We start from the raw sequence: 18,090 nt of genomic DNA, 5'->3' as shown, positions 1-18,090 counted from the left end.
GGTTCTGTCTGAGAAGATAACTAGGACATTAATAGGAAGGGGTAACAGAAGGAACACAGGAGATCCAAATGGCTGCTGCATTGTGCTTTTGTTTTAGTGACTCTTGACTGTTAACAGAATATTTAGGGAGAAGTGTATTTGATTATGGGAGATCTCCTTTCAAGAGCAACACACTGGAAACTTTATTCTGTGACCCTCCCCCTAATGAAAGCCAGTGAACTCAGGACTTTAATTCAAAGCCCAAATGGGACACACAGAGAGTGAAAATGGCTAAATTTAGACTCTGGGACAGATCTTGTTTAAAGACTGAAGAAAAATGTTATGATTAAGACACAGAAGTAGCAATTAGCAAAGTATGATGGGTATGAACACAGAGGGGGAGACGAGTTCAAGAAGAGGGAGATGTGGCAAGAGGGAAAGGAGTCTGAGGGCATCATTAGCATTTCAGACTGGAAAGAAATTCAGAAAGCTTAAACAAGAAAATCGAGGAGCCATAGTTGGGTGGCCTGAAAAGTCATGGAATTAAGATGTGGATACTAACAGTGATACTGATACTGCTATGAGTACTTGGTTGTCAGACATCAAGTTCAAACAAAAATATGTTGAAGACAGGAAGGCTCTTTCATTTTTCCATAGTCATTATAAATGAAAACAATTACTACACAATACAAAGCTAACTTTGACAATATATATAATGTCATTGATTCTGGTCAATTTAAGGAAAAGTCACAGAATACTCTCATCTTCCCCTCTAACAATGAGAACATACACTGAGTATTTTTTCCCACCATGATCAGGAGCAAAGGAGGAACCACTCCTCTCACCACTGCTAACCCAACAATACTGTCAGGCCAGGGCTATTGAATGATGTTAAGAAGAAATATGACACAGAATGTCTGGATTTTATGTACATGGAGATTTGATCATGAAAAGATTCCGAAATGATCTATGAAGCAAACGTGAGATCAAGAAGATAATGGAATGAGAGTTCAGGCCCACACGGCTGATATAGGAAAGTATACTACAACTTTACTTCTAAGAGCAAACTATGGGAAATGTCTACTTTGAAATATTAGCTATCATTAATGCAGACAAATATTTCACATTAAGTCTAACCAAAGTTTAGAAAGGTGGATGCCACAATACCTATAAATGTTGATGAAAAATATTAGAGAAGGCATCAAGAACTGGAGATCTTTTGTAATATTGTTGATATCTTTTTAAAAATATTGTTGAGGCCAATTTTTCTTAAATTTCTCTTTAGATTGATGGTGGTGATTCTTGTCAAAATCCCAGACAGCTCTTTAGTAGAAACTGCCAAAATAATACTAACACTGGATGGAAGACACAGATTAGCTAAGTCAATATTAGTACGAAACTTGAAACATTAGGACTCACGTATAGTTGAAAATTCAAATCAATACTGCATGTTTGTTTACTCAAAGCTCAACTGCTCACCCCTATTCTCATGAGCACACATCTAGCTCCTACTAAGCTGTCTATATTTGCTAATACCTTAAACTTAGAATAAAGCTGCAATACTCTAGAGAGTTGAGAGTCTGTTACAGTGGTGCCTGCCTGCAATTACAGCTATCACAGTACTGCTGGGGCAGGGAGACTGAGATCAGCCTGGGAGGTACAGCAAGACTCCACTTGAGATAACAGGAGAGCAAGAAACAAAGAAAATGGAAAGGAAAAAGAAGGCAATGGGGAAGGAAGAGAAGGGAGAAGAGGAGAAGAGAGGATAAAAATGAATGTGCTTAGTTTGGGTTTGATGGGGATGATATAAAGATCAAATACATCAGACAAATATGCAGACAGGACAGTCAAGAAAGCGTTATGATTATAATGTGAATCAAAGTTTCCAGGCATTACAATAAGTGACCTTTTCTTAATAAATAACACTGAAACAATTGAGAAATCAACACGAGAAAGTTTTTTTCTAATACTTTATACTTACAAAAATTAAATATAATGTACCAGAAACTTAAATGTAATTGTTTAAAACATGAAACTACTTGAAGGAAATGTAAAAGAAATACTTTGTGACCATGCACAAGGCAAACACTATTGTTCTCTAGAATAGGGCACTAAGTTACTGAAAGGATAGACAGCCAGACAGGAGCCACACCTTCATCAGTAAGAGTTGACTCTTGAATATACAAAATATTATAGCTCAGTAAGAAAACTGGTGATTCACATTAAAAATGGGCAAGCACCTGATTTACATTTCACTCAGAAGAGCTGCAAATAACCAGTAAACAACTTTCTCACATGTAGAATATTATAAACCAGGAAAAATACACTAAGCTGCCTAAAATTCATGTGTGTATGTGCAAATGTGTATGTGTATGTGTATGTGGGGGAGGGGTGTGTGCACACATATTCGTGTGTGTGTGTGTGTGTGTGTGTGTGTGTGTGTGTGTATGTGTGTGTGTGTGTGAATTCAGGGCCTCATAAATGATCTACCATAGGCATAACTTGGTCTCCTTTTACTTATGTTTAGTTTGAGTCTCACTAAGTCATTGATGCTGGCCTTGAAGTCACTTGGTAGCCCAGGCAGGCTCAGCCTCCTCTTCACCTGGGATCATATACCTGTGCCACCAAATCTAGATGCAGTTTGAAATTATTAACGGTTTTTACAGTGTGGAATAACTAATGTACCCATATGCTGCTGGTGGGCAAATGGTACAAGAACATAAGTTTGGCATTTTCATAAAAAATTTAAACATTCTCTACAACATGATGTATTTTTTCAATTTTTTCATGTTTATTCAAGAGAAGTATGAACATATATTCAAATATAGATTTATATGCAAATGTTCATACCAGCTTTATTGTGGTTTTGGCTAAGCCATCTCTCCAGCCCTCCAGCTTTCTTTGTAAAAAGGAAAAATTGAAAGTACTTGTGATGTCCATCACAGAGTAAATGGACAAATGAAACACTGGGAAGCCACACATGAATATCACACACAAGACCAAATAGATGAACTTCAAAATCATTGTTGTGATCATTGGCATATGAGAGGACAAACTGTAAAGTCGGCTTTTATATAAAACATGATAACTAAAACAAATCTGCAAAAATGTAAGGCAGAATTCTAGCTGTCAGAGACAGAGGCGATGGGAAGGATGACTTAAGAAATTACCCAAGAAAACTGTCAAGGTGTTGGAAGGGTCTGTGATCTTGATTTTAGCCATTACTTCACAGGTATATCTAGCCATATGTACAGTTTATTGTACATACATTTTGTATTATGAAACTATTTACAGCAATAACAGATCCCAGAAGTCAATAACGCAGAGAAATATAGGGTAGCAGGCTGTTTCCTGGCCCCTGCTCCTCACAGCAACCTCCTGCCCCTGATCAAGGCAGCAAAAAAGCGCTGGCCCATGAGTGGGCTCTGCAGACTCAAATCTCTCATGCTGGATACATGCAGCACACTGATCTAAACTATTTTCCTCGTGATATGCTGAACTTAAATGCCTTCTGTAGTGACATTTTCTCTGAATAAAGGGAAGCTTTCCAGATGCTATGACGTGACATCATCATTCTAACAGCGTCTATGGCTGTGTTAAATTTTCTACATTAGGTCTGGTATATGCATTAGAGATTAGGAAGTACATCCTCAGAGGATGTGCATATATGTCCAAATCGACAGATCTCAAAATCATTATTGTGAATGAATGTCACCATGCATAGGAGAGGAAAAACAGAAAAACTGTTTTTATGAAATATATGGAAACTACAACAGTAGTTTTGTTCTTTTGGGTTATGTATTTTCATTTTTAAATTTCTTAATAGTAATTAATTAATGCTTATTAATATCCATTAATTAACATGAATATTTTATACTCCTGGATTTTTCTTATACTTACATTGTAGATACAAAAGGCAGCTCAACATTATTATTTTGGGGAACTTTCAGATCATTTTAACATTTCCAAATTTTTCATGTTTAACATTTATATGGATTTAAAGAAAATCTATTTACTTCTTATAATGAAGGCTATATTTCTGACTTAGAAAGAAGAGACTGAAAATGCCCTTAATCTAAAGCACCTTTATCTGGCATGACTGGTGGCTTAGTGACACTTTAAACCCCTATGAGACACCAATAGCATAATCAATATAGCTCCTTGGTACTGAGTAATGGATTTCCAATACATTTCCAGTTTCCAGTGGGATAACATGCTACATGACAGAGATGCGTGACATCAGGCACGTGGGGTGGTACAGAAAGTATGGCAATTTAGGGTACTAAGATCTCATGTCCCACACTGCACAGTGACTTTTGGAAATTAGCATATCTTAATTTGAGGGTCATACCAGAAATGTATGAAACTTCAATGTATGATAGTACACACTAAAATACTCTTTTAATTTATGTATCAGAATAATGGCTTGTTTTTCTTTATTTCCAAGAAAACAGTCTTCATTTGTTCAGCAATAAAATCCTTTATATTTTTGCTTTTTATTTCAAATAATTATATAACATGATTGTGGATTATTACCAAATTTATACTTAGGATCTATTTAGAAATTGTATGTTCTAAATTTATATTTCACTAACCTTGTGGGTGATGCTATCGTATGAGTTAAGTGCCACAGTAATTCAGTGTGTCTGAATGCATCATCTTCACACATGTGGCTCTTTCCACTTTATAGCAGACATTTCCTCAAAACTCAAGACTCCATCACACCACCCATTCTTCAGGACCTGACTTTGATGACACCTCTAACTATGCTTCCCTTAGAATCTCCCACCAACCCTGTCAATCATACATTCTTTCATTTTTATCCATTTGTTCAGCCATCAACAGATCTCACCAATACCTGTCAGTCAGCCATTGTTACATTCTAGGAAACTAAGTTTTAGACATTTAGAACAAAACCTTGGACCACACCCTTAAGGCAAAGGTTGCATGTGGAGACTATGGCCACACAGATTCAGCTCAAGGTGTGTCATGACAGACTGCGATGGTGACATCAGAAGCTAGCATCAACACTTTCATGTCACATTGGAGACCTCTTTCTGAAAGCATGCATAAACAGAGTTTATATGCTTATGTAATGCAAGTAGGAGACAGGGGAGTAAAGCTATCAAGAGAGAGTTTTTCCAGGATAAAATATTGTAAGTGGGCCAAATACAGAGACGTAGAAAGAAAGAAAGATGTGATTAAAACCCCCAGCTGAGGAAATTGGTTTGAAGAAAGAGGAAGAGCAAGCCAGCAGGGACAGCAGTGTTGCCGTGAGGTTACCAGCTTGAACTTCTGAGCAGGTAGACTTGAATCCCACTTAAGATGGTGCTAAATGCATGGCACACAACAAAATCTGTTGAGATTTGTGTTCCCTGAATCAAGTGTCATTGATCAAAGAGGGTTCATGCAACTATAGCCATATAAAATTTACTGTGTAAAATGTGACTGGGAAACAACAGCCAATAATTTCTACTATGACATAAAACAACTTCTGTGATCTCATAGAAGTACCGAATCTGGCTTATTCTGGTTTTAGGTAATCAAACGTTCAATCTGCTGGTGAGGAAAAATGTCCTAGCCATTCCCAATAATGAAGACAATTGCTAGGCAGCACCAAAATGGAGCTACTTTTCTGATCACCTTCCTCCTGTGCATGCATGGAGTTGTTCCCCACCACACCGCATCAGAGTCTGCCTTCATTTTCGTTCATTAACTTTCCTTTAATTTTAACAGTCTCTGTCCACATGCAATGTTCTTGATTGAAGTCAGCTGGCAATTGCTCTAAGGCAAGGAAAACAGTGCTGGATAAAAGTTTTTCCGTGAAGTCTTGAGGCACATTCGAAAAGACAACATCAACCCAAAGGAACTTATGGCTAAGAGCAGGACCTGGAGGATAGAAGCTGAATGAAGGGGAGTAGCCCATATTGGGACTTGCTCTTGGCCATGCCTACAAGTGAGCTGAAGGCGGTAAGAGGTGTAAGTCAAATGTAACCTGTAGCCTTATGATGGAGGAAGATGAGGAAAAGAAGACCTAGTTAAGAAGATTTGCTTTTCAAGTAAGATGCAAACTCGATCAGAAAATACCATCCCTCTCTCCCAAACACTCAGAATGTTTAACATAAGGCAACACATCTTGGGCATAACAATTACTCTAAAGCCATTCACTAGAAAAAGACTCAGAAGTAGATGCTGTGCCACATTCAATTACTACTTGGCATCCAAGAGGGCAAGGAGGAATGCCAGCTATAATTAGTGACGGCATATCTTTCAAGACATTTTAAAGTGTCTTAAAGAATTCTGCTCTATGTCAATCACATTTACAAACATATACAGCCAATCTGGTGTAAAAATACTGTGTTTTGAGTTAGTTATAGTGGAATGTCCTAGCCCTTGAGAGGCAGAGTCTTGAGTTCAAGACAGCTTGGGTTACAGAATGAACTGGAGGGTAACCTAGGCAACTTGGTGGTGTTCTGTCTCCAATGAGCACAGAACAAAAGGGATATTGGGTAGGAAGAACTAAATGTTGTAATCTCCAGTGCTGATCACTTTATTGCACCTATCCAAATCTCCTTCCTTGCCATGTGTACCACCTTCTAAATACTTTACACAAGCAGATACTTTTATGAAGTGTCATGATAACAAATGCACAGATCCATAGATTACCTCTGCCAATGAAATATTGAAGTTTCTTTATCAATGCGATATGAACTCAATCCTATAATCCCTTTGTTGATAGGGAAACATTTTAAGAAATTTCTCAGATTCTTGAAATCATAAATACTCTCAGACCAAAGTTATGCATGCTGTTATTTTTACTACCTATACATATATCTATGACAACATTTGACTTCTAAATTGAACAGAGCAAGAGATAGGAAATATGTTATAGTAAAATATATAATAATACATTGCCATAGAAGTTATAGAAAACTTAAGGATTGTTTATTTCTCAAATCTTCTATTTAATATTTTCAGAAATAAGATCTACAGAAATCAAAACCAAAGGTAAGAAGACTGCTCTAATATATATTTAACTGCTTTTAAGAAAGCATTTCTGAAGCTGCATTTTGATGACTGACAACTGAGACTAAGCACTTAACAATTTCTCTGTGTGTGTGTGTGTGTGTGTGTGTGTGTGTGTATTTAGACTAGAAAAATAAATATCCTTAACACAATCATGCAGAACTCCAGCCGAGGATTTTTACTACTATGAAGACACACAGCATCAGGCAAGGCTTAAATGTTTGCCTCCCCACCATTTAGTCCTTGCGTGATGGTATGCGTGTTTAGGGCTCTTTAGGATCCTTCATGAATGAAAGCTTTGCTGTCTATGACCATTTTTTTACAGCCTGGTAAGAGGACTGAAACAGAATGTAAAGATACCAGACAATATTATGATTAATTACCAAATTAAATTTAGAACTGTGAAGACTAGAAATGATTTATGAATGTGTAATCAAAACTGATATATATATATACCTTAACACCCATCCCCCAACTTTATAAAAGCATAGTAGAGTTCAACATTACCTAATGAAGCAAATACTCTGCCTAGCATCCTGGTCTTGTGATCTAATCCCTTCTTATCTTGAGTGCCTTGCACAAACGTACTCCGAGATAATCTCATGGCTCCAAGCCTCGCAAATCACCCCACACATTTCACTGTGTGCTTATGAGACGTTCAGCACTTCTCCTTAAGTGTCTGTGCACAAAATGGGAACTTAGGCTAACATCTCCTACCCAAATCATCCTAATGAGGAAAAGACAATTCCAAATACAATTATAAGATAGTAAGAGAACATACAGGGAAAGTACAGGGTGTTGTGAAAATGTGTAACAAGGCATGCAATTCTGAATTGGACAACAGGAAAGCTGAAACTGTAAAGCAGAAAATTATGTGGCTCTTCCAAAATTAGAGGAAAAAGAAGAAGGAGGAAGAGAAGGAGGAGGAGGAGGAGGAGGAGGAGGAGGAGGAGGAGGAGGAGAGAAGGAGAAGGAGAAGGAGAAGGAGAAGGAGAAGGAGAAGGAGGAGGAGGAGGAGGAGGAGAAGGAGGAGGAGGAGAAGAAGAAGAAGAAGAAGAAGAAGAAGAAGAAGAAGAAGAAGAAGAAGAAGAAGAAGAAGAAGAAGAAGAAGAAGAAGAAGAAGAAGAAGAAGAAGAAGAAGAAGAAGAAAAGAGGAAGAAACCAACAACACCAGGACAGAGTAAGCAGAAATGCTCTGTCCTAAGGAAGAGTTTCCACCAGGCAGTCATACACAGTTGTAGCTACTCTAAGGACTGAGACTTGAGTTAGGGCCAGGCTAGTCAGAGTAAGACTTTGCCTCAAAAGAAAATGAGCTGTGATTTGCAAGATGCCTGGGCTACTCTCATGCCGACTCGCCTGCTCCCTGTAGTGACTCTTGCTTAGTCCTCTGCCTGGCACACACTCCCCAGTACGATAAAATATAAGCCCTGTGGTTCCTGTGGAACCCAATCCCCTGGCCTTGTCCTGGTTTGTCCTTGGAACTTGTTCCTCAGTTTTTCCACTGCGGAGCTGTCTCCCTTCTCAGTTCTTCAGAACCCATTAAAACTGCCACACACATATCAAGCTGCTCGTTAAGGGCTGACATGTGTAATTTGGAGACTATTTCTTGCTTTCACTAGCTGCCATGTGCAGACTTTAAATTCCTTCCAATCAAGGACTGTGTCATCAACGTGGTTGTGTCTCCCCAGTGACAAGTATAATCTGTAATAAACTTTATTGAGTGAAGAACAAAAGAGCGGCTGGTCCGCTAAGAAGGGCATCGTAAATTACAAAGCATGAAACGAACCGAAGCTTTTGAAACTTACAATAACAAAAATTGTCTTTTGATTCCTGTTACTGGTGGCTAGATAAAGCAGTAATGATGGCATTTTTATTAGATGTGGGAAGTGTTCTGCTTTCAAGGAGACAAAGAAGGTCAAATTGTTCTGCATCCGCAGTCAGTCTGTGTGACTCTAGACTTGGTGTCATGGATGTTAATATTGAGACAAAAGGTAGGATAAGAAATATATCATTTGGGTTTTACAATGCGATAAAACCTTCTAAGTGAGTTTAAGTCCAAAGAAAGGGAAAAAAATTATACTACAGAGTACCAAGAGGATTTGTGGGGGAGATAATGTAATTGACCATATATTTGATACATTGATAGTGAACTTGTCAATGTATTTTAAAAAATACAATGGTGGTGCATTTGGGTGGGGTACGTGTGATCATAATATTCTGGAAGCTGAGGCAGGGGGATCATGAGTGCTAGGTCACTGGTTCTGATACAATGAGCTCTATCAGAAGACTTTCAACATAGAGAGTGTGTTCCACTGACTCTGACAAGAGAGCTCAACACTAACACCACACATGATTACAAAATGATTCTTAAAAACATACCATCAGCCAGGCGGTAGTTGGTGGCACACACCTTTAATCCCAGCACTTGAGAGGTAGAGGCAGGCGGATTTCTGAGTTCAAGGCCAGCCTGGTCTACAGAGTGAGTTCCAGGACAGCCAGGGCTGTACAGAGAAACCCTGTCTCGAAAACCAAAAAAGCATACTATCTAAGCAGTGAAATGTGACATGTTGGTTACAGCTCATTATAATTGAACCCAGTGTTACTGCTGTTGGTTTTTCATAAAGTTACTTATTATCAATTCTGCCAAAAATGGAAATAGATTCCAGTCAGGAATATGACCAGGTAAACTCTTGGAATATTCAAATTAAAACGAAAAAAAGAAAGAAACCTGCAAGAATGCTTTGTAAGAGGATCAATTCACTGATGACCCTGAAACAGAAAGAAGTGTCTGGGACCATGTTAATGGTCCTTCCTACTCTTAATTCTACAGCTAGTGGGATAAACTATATACTGATAAAATTTGTTTATACATTTATGGAGAGAAATGTTCAATCTATATTATCAAATTGGAATACAAAGAGACTCTGACATTTCTTTTGAATTACCAAAGAAAAACCCATTCAAATGAGCCTTGCAATAGTTTGTCAAAAGTGACCTCAATCTTTCTACCTGGAATTAGGAAATATTATTACCAGCTAAGAATAAAGTTAAATATAATTGTGCTAAGTGGCTAAGTCTGCATTTTAATTCTTAAATTAAATCAGGGATATGAGCAACTCAGCTCTAATACAAGCCCTAGGTATTTCAAAGCAGGAGCATTGAAAGTTCAAGGCCATAGTGAGTCCAGATCAGGCAGCCAGACATAAACTTGGGGGAAAGTAATGCATTTGTAAAAGAATATGCAAAAGAGATGTGGGAATCAGTGCTATAGTAAGAATGTGAAATGAAAAATGAAAGAGAGAGAAGAACAAAGTAAAAAAAGGAGAGGAAGGAAGAAAGGAAAGGAAAGAGAAATGGAGACAGATGCGTGGACTTACAATACAGCATCCAGTGGAGACGAACCAGTGCACCTGACAGCATTACTACGTCTTCACATGTGTGTGTGCTCAACAGTGAGAACTACACTGACTGTGAAGCCGAAAGTCCATTCAATGGAGAATATTCCCTATAGTGAATAGAGCCCCCCATCAATATGCATAAAATCTCTGAATATTATCTCAGAAGTTACAAGGTCTGTTACATGTAAAAGAATTTTACTCAAAAAGCAAACGTAAATAAATACTAAAAACTAAGCAATATGTCATTTGGTGCAAGAAATGAGTCTTTACGTTCAAAACTGGCCTATCAAAGAAAGACCAACTCAAAGGAGCCTTACAATAATGTGTAAAAGGTGAACTCAATACTTCTAATTGAAATTAGGAAATATGATCACTTGCTAAGAATAAAGACTGAGGGTTATCTGAATAAACTAAAAAAAATTGATAGAATGTATACTGTGTGTAGATAATAGGTACATAATAAATCAAGAAGAAAATCTAACTTCACAGCTTTGTCAGTGTTTTAAAAAAGAAATCAATGATACCCATTAAGTATCCATTGATCTAAAGGCAAAGCAGGTCAGCTGGTGGTCAAGCTGTAGAGGCAGCTGAATTACTCCTCTAGCTTCAGCCACAGCAAGGAAGGCTTTAAAACAGACATTTCGAGGAAGTTGACAGAGTCTTTTGGATCTTTGGGTAAAGATTTGGGAGTGGAACAAAGTTGAAATTGTAGTCTAATTTTGGGCTGGTAAAAATAGGAAACCTTTAAAAAGAGGAGAAAAATGGGGAAGAAAGATATAAAGTAGTTTTAAGTTAGGAAAGTTTTTGAAAGGACAGGAGGATTTGCTCAAAAAAAGATGATGGATCTTTTAAGGGTTTGTTGTTGTTGTTGAGGCTTAAAGTGTTGAGACTCCAAACTTGATGGTCCTTTAAGAGAGTAGAGGAGGCGAAGATCAAGGCTAAATATAGACCAATCACATTAGTAGATACTGAGTGAAGCCCTGACCACATAGGAAGACTGGAAAGCAGCCTGCAAAGCCTCTGTTAGTCTGGATTAAAAGGAAGAGGAAGTGCTCAGAAGGTCGATGCATGCATAGTGGAGATGGGTAACAGGCATGATGGTTGAAAGTGCAATTGGTGACAGAAATCGTAGATCAGGCGGTTCTGAACATGCAAAAGAGTCTATGGAAAAGCACAGAAGGACAGCAGCACAGCCATGCTCTGAACAATCCACCCAAGTGCTCCCTAAACAAGCACTGTGCTCTGCATGCTGTTCTTGAGTACTATAACCTTAGACATGAGACACAAAATATCTTAACACGGCACCAGCAAATCATAGCTCTAGACACCTACTGTGTGCCATGCAAGCTTTTGTGAATCCAATGATAGAGAGCTAAGATTGGTTAGAGATGCAGATATTGAAACAGACATCTCCGGTGTCATGTAACAAAACGGAGAGAGTTACAAAGCTAAGGTGGCCTCAGAGTGAAAGTGGGAGTTTACCTACCTTGCTTTCAACCATCATCTCTTGTTGACTTCTTGCTAATCCTTACTATGTAGGAGTAGTTGGTAAAGTGAGTCAGAGCTAGCTTCCATTTTATAAAAAGAAAGGTCTGGTTTAACAAAAGACTAATACTAGGTAGAAAGCATGGCAGGCAAGGAAGCTTAAAAACCACAGGCACAGGCTAGAGGAAGTGTAAGCCTGCTGGCCTAGACTCACAGCAGAGGGGGAAAAAAAAAAAAATATATATATATATATGTACTTCCAAAATATAGTGAAGAAAGATAAAAGAATAAGAAAGCTCATGAGATGGCTCAGTAGGCAAAGGTTCTTGACACAACAGCTGAGGTTGTGAATTTGATCCCTAGACTCACATAATAGATGACCAGGTACCTGAAAGATATCCTCTGGCTTCCACATGTGTGCCATGGTATGAACATACCCATACATGCACATGCCTATGTACATGCACACACCCACAAAATAGATAAATGAAAATCAGACTTATAAAGAAGAGGGGGAATCAGGTAGAATACAGGATGGAAAAGAAAGCAGCTCAGCCTCCACTAAGTTGAATGATTCAAAAATATAGGTTTAACAAAAGAACTCAAGGTTGCTAAAAAGCCCTTGTGGCATGGTAAGAGTGTGACAGCTAACGAAACTGCTGCCCAGTCATTCAGCAGAGGCTACACCTAGGCAGCCTGGAAAGAACAATCGCTGTCACTATGGATGGCTCGAATGAGAGACAATCCTTTCTACAAATGTTCAGAAACATAACCCATAGGATGCCCTAGGAAAGTCCCTCGGGTGAATAGCTCTAATCAAGTGCCATAAAAAAATAGTTCCATAAAAGTTGGATATCCTCCCAAAGCAAAGGAAAACAAACAATTTCCCTGAGCATCTGACACTGAAAGTAATTCTAAAACACCATTTACTACAATTCTCCCTGCCCTCATCAATAATAGAGTTTGGCTTGTTTTGTCCAAATGTTACTCCACCTTTCCATTTCCTCTCACTTAAGGAGACTCATTCTTAAAGCTAATTATTTGGTGTTTATTTCTTAAAGATTCACTAGCGACTTGGAAGAACATATCCTGCTATCTTAAACTAACTTATAGACAGTCAATATTCTCCCCTCCCCTAGACACACACTAAGTAGTGCTAGCAAATGTAAATAAGAAAGTCATGTTTCTTTCATGCTTTCTGATACAATCCAGTGTTACATAATTTTAACTGTTCAATAAAAGATGTTTCTTAAGCCTGAAAATATCTATGACAAATTATTGAAATTTTAATCCTCTAAGTATTCTACTGATCTATTACTCATAACAGCATAATTTAGTGTCATCATTTAAGCTTGTAGGGAAGTCTACACATTAAAACAACTTTTCAGAGTGTCTTGAAACCAGATTTCCTAATAAGCCATAGTTATGAGACACTGGCACTGAGTACTGTGAATTGTTTCCCATTCCTGGATATAAACCATAATTCCATATTTCTTTCCTCATGCTCAAATGGCAGAAGATACCTGAACGTATACAGTGAGCTCTTTATGAGGCTGTTTCTGTGTCATGCCAACGCATGACACCATAGTAAGCAAAACTACTTTATATTTCAGTGAGAAAAATGTACTTTTATTTTCTGTCTTAAACTGGAACGATCTTACTGTGCACATAGAAACAAAATCTACCCATCGACGCACCACACACTTCTACTAAGTAAACATCACAGCACTAAGCTTGCTAAGCGATACATTTAATACTTTACTTATGAGTCTATTTCCTATGACTTTTCTTCCTTTATTGGTTTATTCAGTATGCAAAGCATGGGATTTCGTTGTGGCCTTTTTGTGTATATGTATGTGTATAGTATACAGTGTTCAGAGTTGCCCACTTCCCTCCCCATCCTATGGGTCTTCTCTTTCCTCAAAATGGTTTCTCCTTGTTTTCACATTGTACAGATCCAGTTGTCCTCTTTGTCTCCACTCCTCTTCTCTTTGGCTCCCTCCCTCCCTTCCTTCTCACAGTCATTTCATTCATACACATATAGAACTCTAGACTGAATATGAGAATATGTGTTATGTCTTACGGCTGTCCACTGCCATTCATTTCTATGAAAACATCGTAATTCTATTCCACTCTACGGAGGAACAAATGTGTAACTACCCAGCATGCACACATCCCACATGATCTTCATCCATTCACTTGTTGCTAGGCACTAGAATGGCTCCATATCTTGGCTACTGGGTCTAGTAATTATCTCAGCTGACACAAACTCTTTCCTGTATATACCTGAAGGAGTAGAGCTCAATCATGTGATATTTCTATTTTTAGGTATGTTGAGGAACCTCCATCGTGACATCCACAGTAGCTTCCCAAGTTTACATTTTCCCAGGTAGTGTATACAGATTCCTCACCCTCCACCGCCTCACCAGCATTTGAAATGTTTAGCTATTGTAGCAAAACCCTTGAAGTCTTCTGCTAGTCTGTGTCCACACCCATTTGTATAGAGGCTAAGATTCGGACCAGAAAATGTTCAGCTTATGGGTGTTAACTTCTGCCGTTATTTTGCTGTGGGGTTCTAAATGTCTCAGTACTGCAGTGGAGTTTGTTCCATCTTCCTAAAAGTGCAACAGCTCAAATATTTGAGTATAGTTTCTGAGACTACAAGACTCCTCAAATAAATCCATGAACCAGACCATTTAATAATCGGTAAAGGCCAAGTACTAGAGGTGCTTCAGAACTTGTTTCATGTCATCGTCTTTGCCACCCTTGATCACTGCTACTTTACATAATAGAGTACCTGACATGATACTTCCTGAAAGGGGACAACAGTCTAGGAAAAACAACAGATTGCTCTTTCTTTCATTATGAACAAAAACTCAAAACTGCTCATCTTTAAGTGTCTCCGAGAGCATGCAATAGAAAAGGTGAAGTGGGCTCCGACTAAGCCTGGTGCTAGTCCAAATATAGACAAGAATTATTTTGGAACCTATGACCCTAAAAAAACATTATGATAATTTAAATGTAGGTAATTTATCTTCCTCTAAACCACATAATATGTTGGAAACCAAGAGGCATCTAATCACTTCTGAGAGTGAGCTGGCAGCCATTTGATTTACCTCAGAAAATGTAAAGTGCTTTTTAAATGCAAAACGAAGGAACAACTCCCAGAAAGCAAAAGAAAGGCTCAGGAAACCCATACCCTGGAATCATGTGACCACACTGGGATGCTGCCCCTCACACAAAACTCACTTAGAGATAACAGTGTGGACCCAGGACAGGCTGTCAACTCAGATAGGCCCAGAATGTTGTGATGCCTGGCCACTGCCTTCCAGTGTATCTCAGTCAATAATAAGAGAAAAGCAGCTTAGAAGCAGTCAGACTCACACACCCTTTGTGCAGGCACACTTTGCTGTGGTCCCAGCAGTGGCTGGAACTTTGCAGTTTGTATACTCTGGGGCTTTGAGCAGCTCCTCCATCCTCGGAGGAAAGTCCGCATGGGGGCCACAAGCTGGACTCTTAGGTCCTGGCGTCCCTGAATTGCTCCCGAGTGAAGGATGCCACCCAGCTGCCCAGGGCTGGCGGCCCGGTGTGGGAGATAGTAGCCCACGCCTCGCACGTTCCCACTGAGGGCCCACAGAGCTCAGCCAGAGCTGCTCTCCGACCGCTATCCCTCCAGAGTCCCTTCCTCGCTTCTCCCCAGCGTGGGAACAGTGATCTTGCTTCCCAGAGGTGAAGGAGATCAGGGGAGGGTGTGGGAAAGAATTTAGCCAAGACTCGGTAGAGGGCCATATGCGCAGGGAATCCCGGCCGGCTAGGGAGGGCACCGCTATCACTTACTTAGTGGCTTCCAGACCTGGGGACCGCAACCTCCTGGAGCTGCCACCCAGCAGAGCACAGCAGCACTAGATCACAGATGAAGGGCGGCGGCGCTGGTGATGGACTGAGAGGTGACACTGGAGTCGCACCTGTCGGTCCCGAGCCGGTTCACCCAGGGCACTCAAGGCCACGCAGAGCACATCATGGTTAACCTGCGCTAGTGGCGCGGAGGGACCCACGAACCACCCCCAGAGCTGGTTCCCACTGTGCTGTAGTCACTTCTCGCCTTTGTTTTTCCCTGCCATGACCCAAAGAATTCTGGTCTGTCTCTTCCCTACCACACAGGACTTCTTCCCACGTCTCAGTACCGTGCCTCGTCCCCTTCTCTAGTCCCCAAACAGTAAAAAAGCAAACAGCTGAGGGAACCCACCATGATGCGATCACGGGAGGCCAGGGGCATCGGGCCGCAGGTGTCTTCGCTCCGCTGGCTCCCCAGGCTGTGCACGGCCGCTCTTCGCCTTGGGGTCCGGCTGGCAGGCACTGGAGGAGGGCTGCCTAGAAGGCGGTGTGTGAGAAACCCGCTTCTGAGTCCCTCCCACTTCTCCCAGGCTCAGCTAGAGAACTGAGTCTGCTCCCGCCCAGTCGCCATCCTCCAAACCACCAAAGGCAGACACACACACACACACATAGCAGGGAAGGGGACAGGAAGAGAAAAAGAGACTCTAGGAAAAATTGGCACATTAAAACCAAAAACATTTTCTCTAGTACAAGCTGGTGCAGAACCACTGTAGTTACCTGAATCTGAAACTCCAACCCTGGTGGGGAACTTTCTTTCTCCTTGGGTGGCTTTGGTGGCTTTGGTGGCCTGGCTTTTAGGTTTGAGGCTACCCTACTCATTTCAAAGGTAATTTTGTGGTCACAGAATTTTTTTTTTTTTTTGAGTAAGGTCTTGCCTCTATTTGATTCACTACACTCAGCCCTATTTGCTGTTAATACATGTGTGTGCATAACTGTTCTTTTGTTTTTAAATCATTGTTCATATACACATATGTGTACACACAGGCACATACATGCACACACACACACACACACACACACACACACTGTCCAGTTACTCCTGGTGTCTTTTTAATCCTCCAAGTCCAAGAAGTCTGAGACAAAAAGTTATCTTGAAATATCTACTTTCTGACTCATCATGGACTCTGGTCTCACTGAGGAGGCTCCACTCATATGAGAAACGTTTTGTCCAGTGAAAACAACCATAAGAATTGTCCTAAAGGATGGATGGGAGTAGACAGAAACAGAATTAGCCAGAAATGCAAAGACAGCTACAGGAACCAGGGAAACTTTGGCCTTAAGATGGAACCAAACCTCGTAGGTCCTTTGCTGGTCCTATTTTGGGTTCTGTTGTTATTTTCTTGTTATTTCCAAAGCTTCTCTTACTCCCCAAGCAATTCATGAACTTCTCTTAGTTCAGTAGGAAAAACGAAATCTATTCTCAGACCATGAACGTAAGACCCAAAAGGAAACAAAAACAAAGGGACTCAATGTAAAGCAGCCAGCCCTATCAGTTTTAAAGTAAATAAAACACAACAGAAACATTCAGAGGAGGGGCGGGGGGCATCCCTCTGACAGATAAAATGTTTCTGAAAGAATGGTGTCAGTGTGGGATCTTGAAGGGCCCTTCAGTTTTGCAAGAGGATAACATGGAAGGAACTGCTTGTAATGCTTTCCCCCTCTAGCCTGGTCACTCTTACCCTTACATTTTTACAAGGACTCCAGGCTCCCTAAAATAATTGAACATTGGAAGATAGATTTTGGTATATGTGTGAAGCTCTCTCTCGCTCTCTCTCTCTCTCTCTCTCTCTCTCTCTCTCTCTCACACACACACACACACACACACACACACACACACACATTTCAGTCTTATCTCCACTCCAGTTTTATTTTATTTATTCTTAACTAGATTATTTATTAAAATTTTGTGAGTATCTTTACCTGCACTTACATATGTGCACCACATGCTTACTTGGTGTCCTCAGAGGTCAAACGAGGGCATTGGATCTCCTAGAGTTACAGATAGTTGTGAGCCACTATGTGGGCATTGGGAAGAAAACCTGGGTCCTCATATAACAACAATCTTAACCACTGGTCTATCTCTCCAGCACTTATTTATTTTTATGGTGCTGAGGATCAATCAAAAGTTCTCATATACACAAGCCAAGTACTCTACCACTGAATTATACACTATGCTCTTGACTTTTCTATTTTGTAAATAAGAAATCAGTGTCAGCTTTCAACATAGAGATTAGCAAAATAATGAGCAAATGGTTCTTCTACTGTGGCTCAAACATTTTAATTGTCAAAAGAATTATGCCAGCTAAAA

General features: G+C 39.9%; 1 protein-coding gene across 1 annotated transcript in view; it reads right to left on the bottom strand.

Annotated features, from left to right (window-relative positions):
• The window catches only part of Gucy1a1 (guanylate cyclase 1 soluble subunit alpha 1), a 54,256-nt gene extending 37,920 nt beyond the window's left edge, over window positions 1–16,336 (bottom strand). Inside the window, exon 1 of the mRNA XM_021158175.3 lies at window positions 16,135–16,336. The gene's annotated coding sequence lies outside the window, so the exon portion shown is untranslated. The remainder of the gene's footprint in view (window positions 1–16,134) is intronic.
• Window positions 16,337–18,090: the final 1,754 nt, after the last annotated feature.

This window comes from Mus caroli, unplaced genomic scaffold (genome assembly GCF_978045245.1).
Source record: "Mus caroli unplaced genomic scaffold, Mus_caroli_1 scaffold_3, whole genome shotgun sequence".
Lineage (NCBI taxonomy): Eukaryota > Metazoa > Chordata > Mammalia > Rodentia > Muridae > Mus > Mus caroli.
This window is presented reverse-complemented; position numbering and strand designations above follow the sequence as displayed.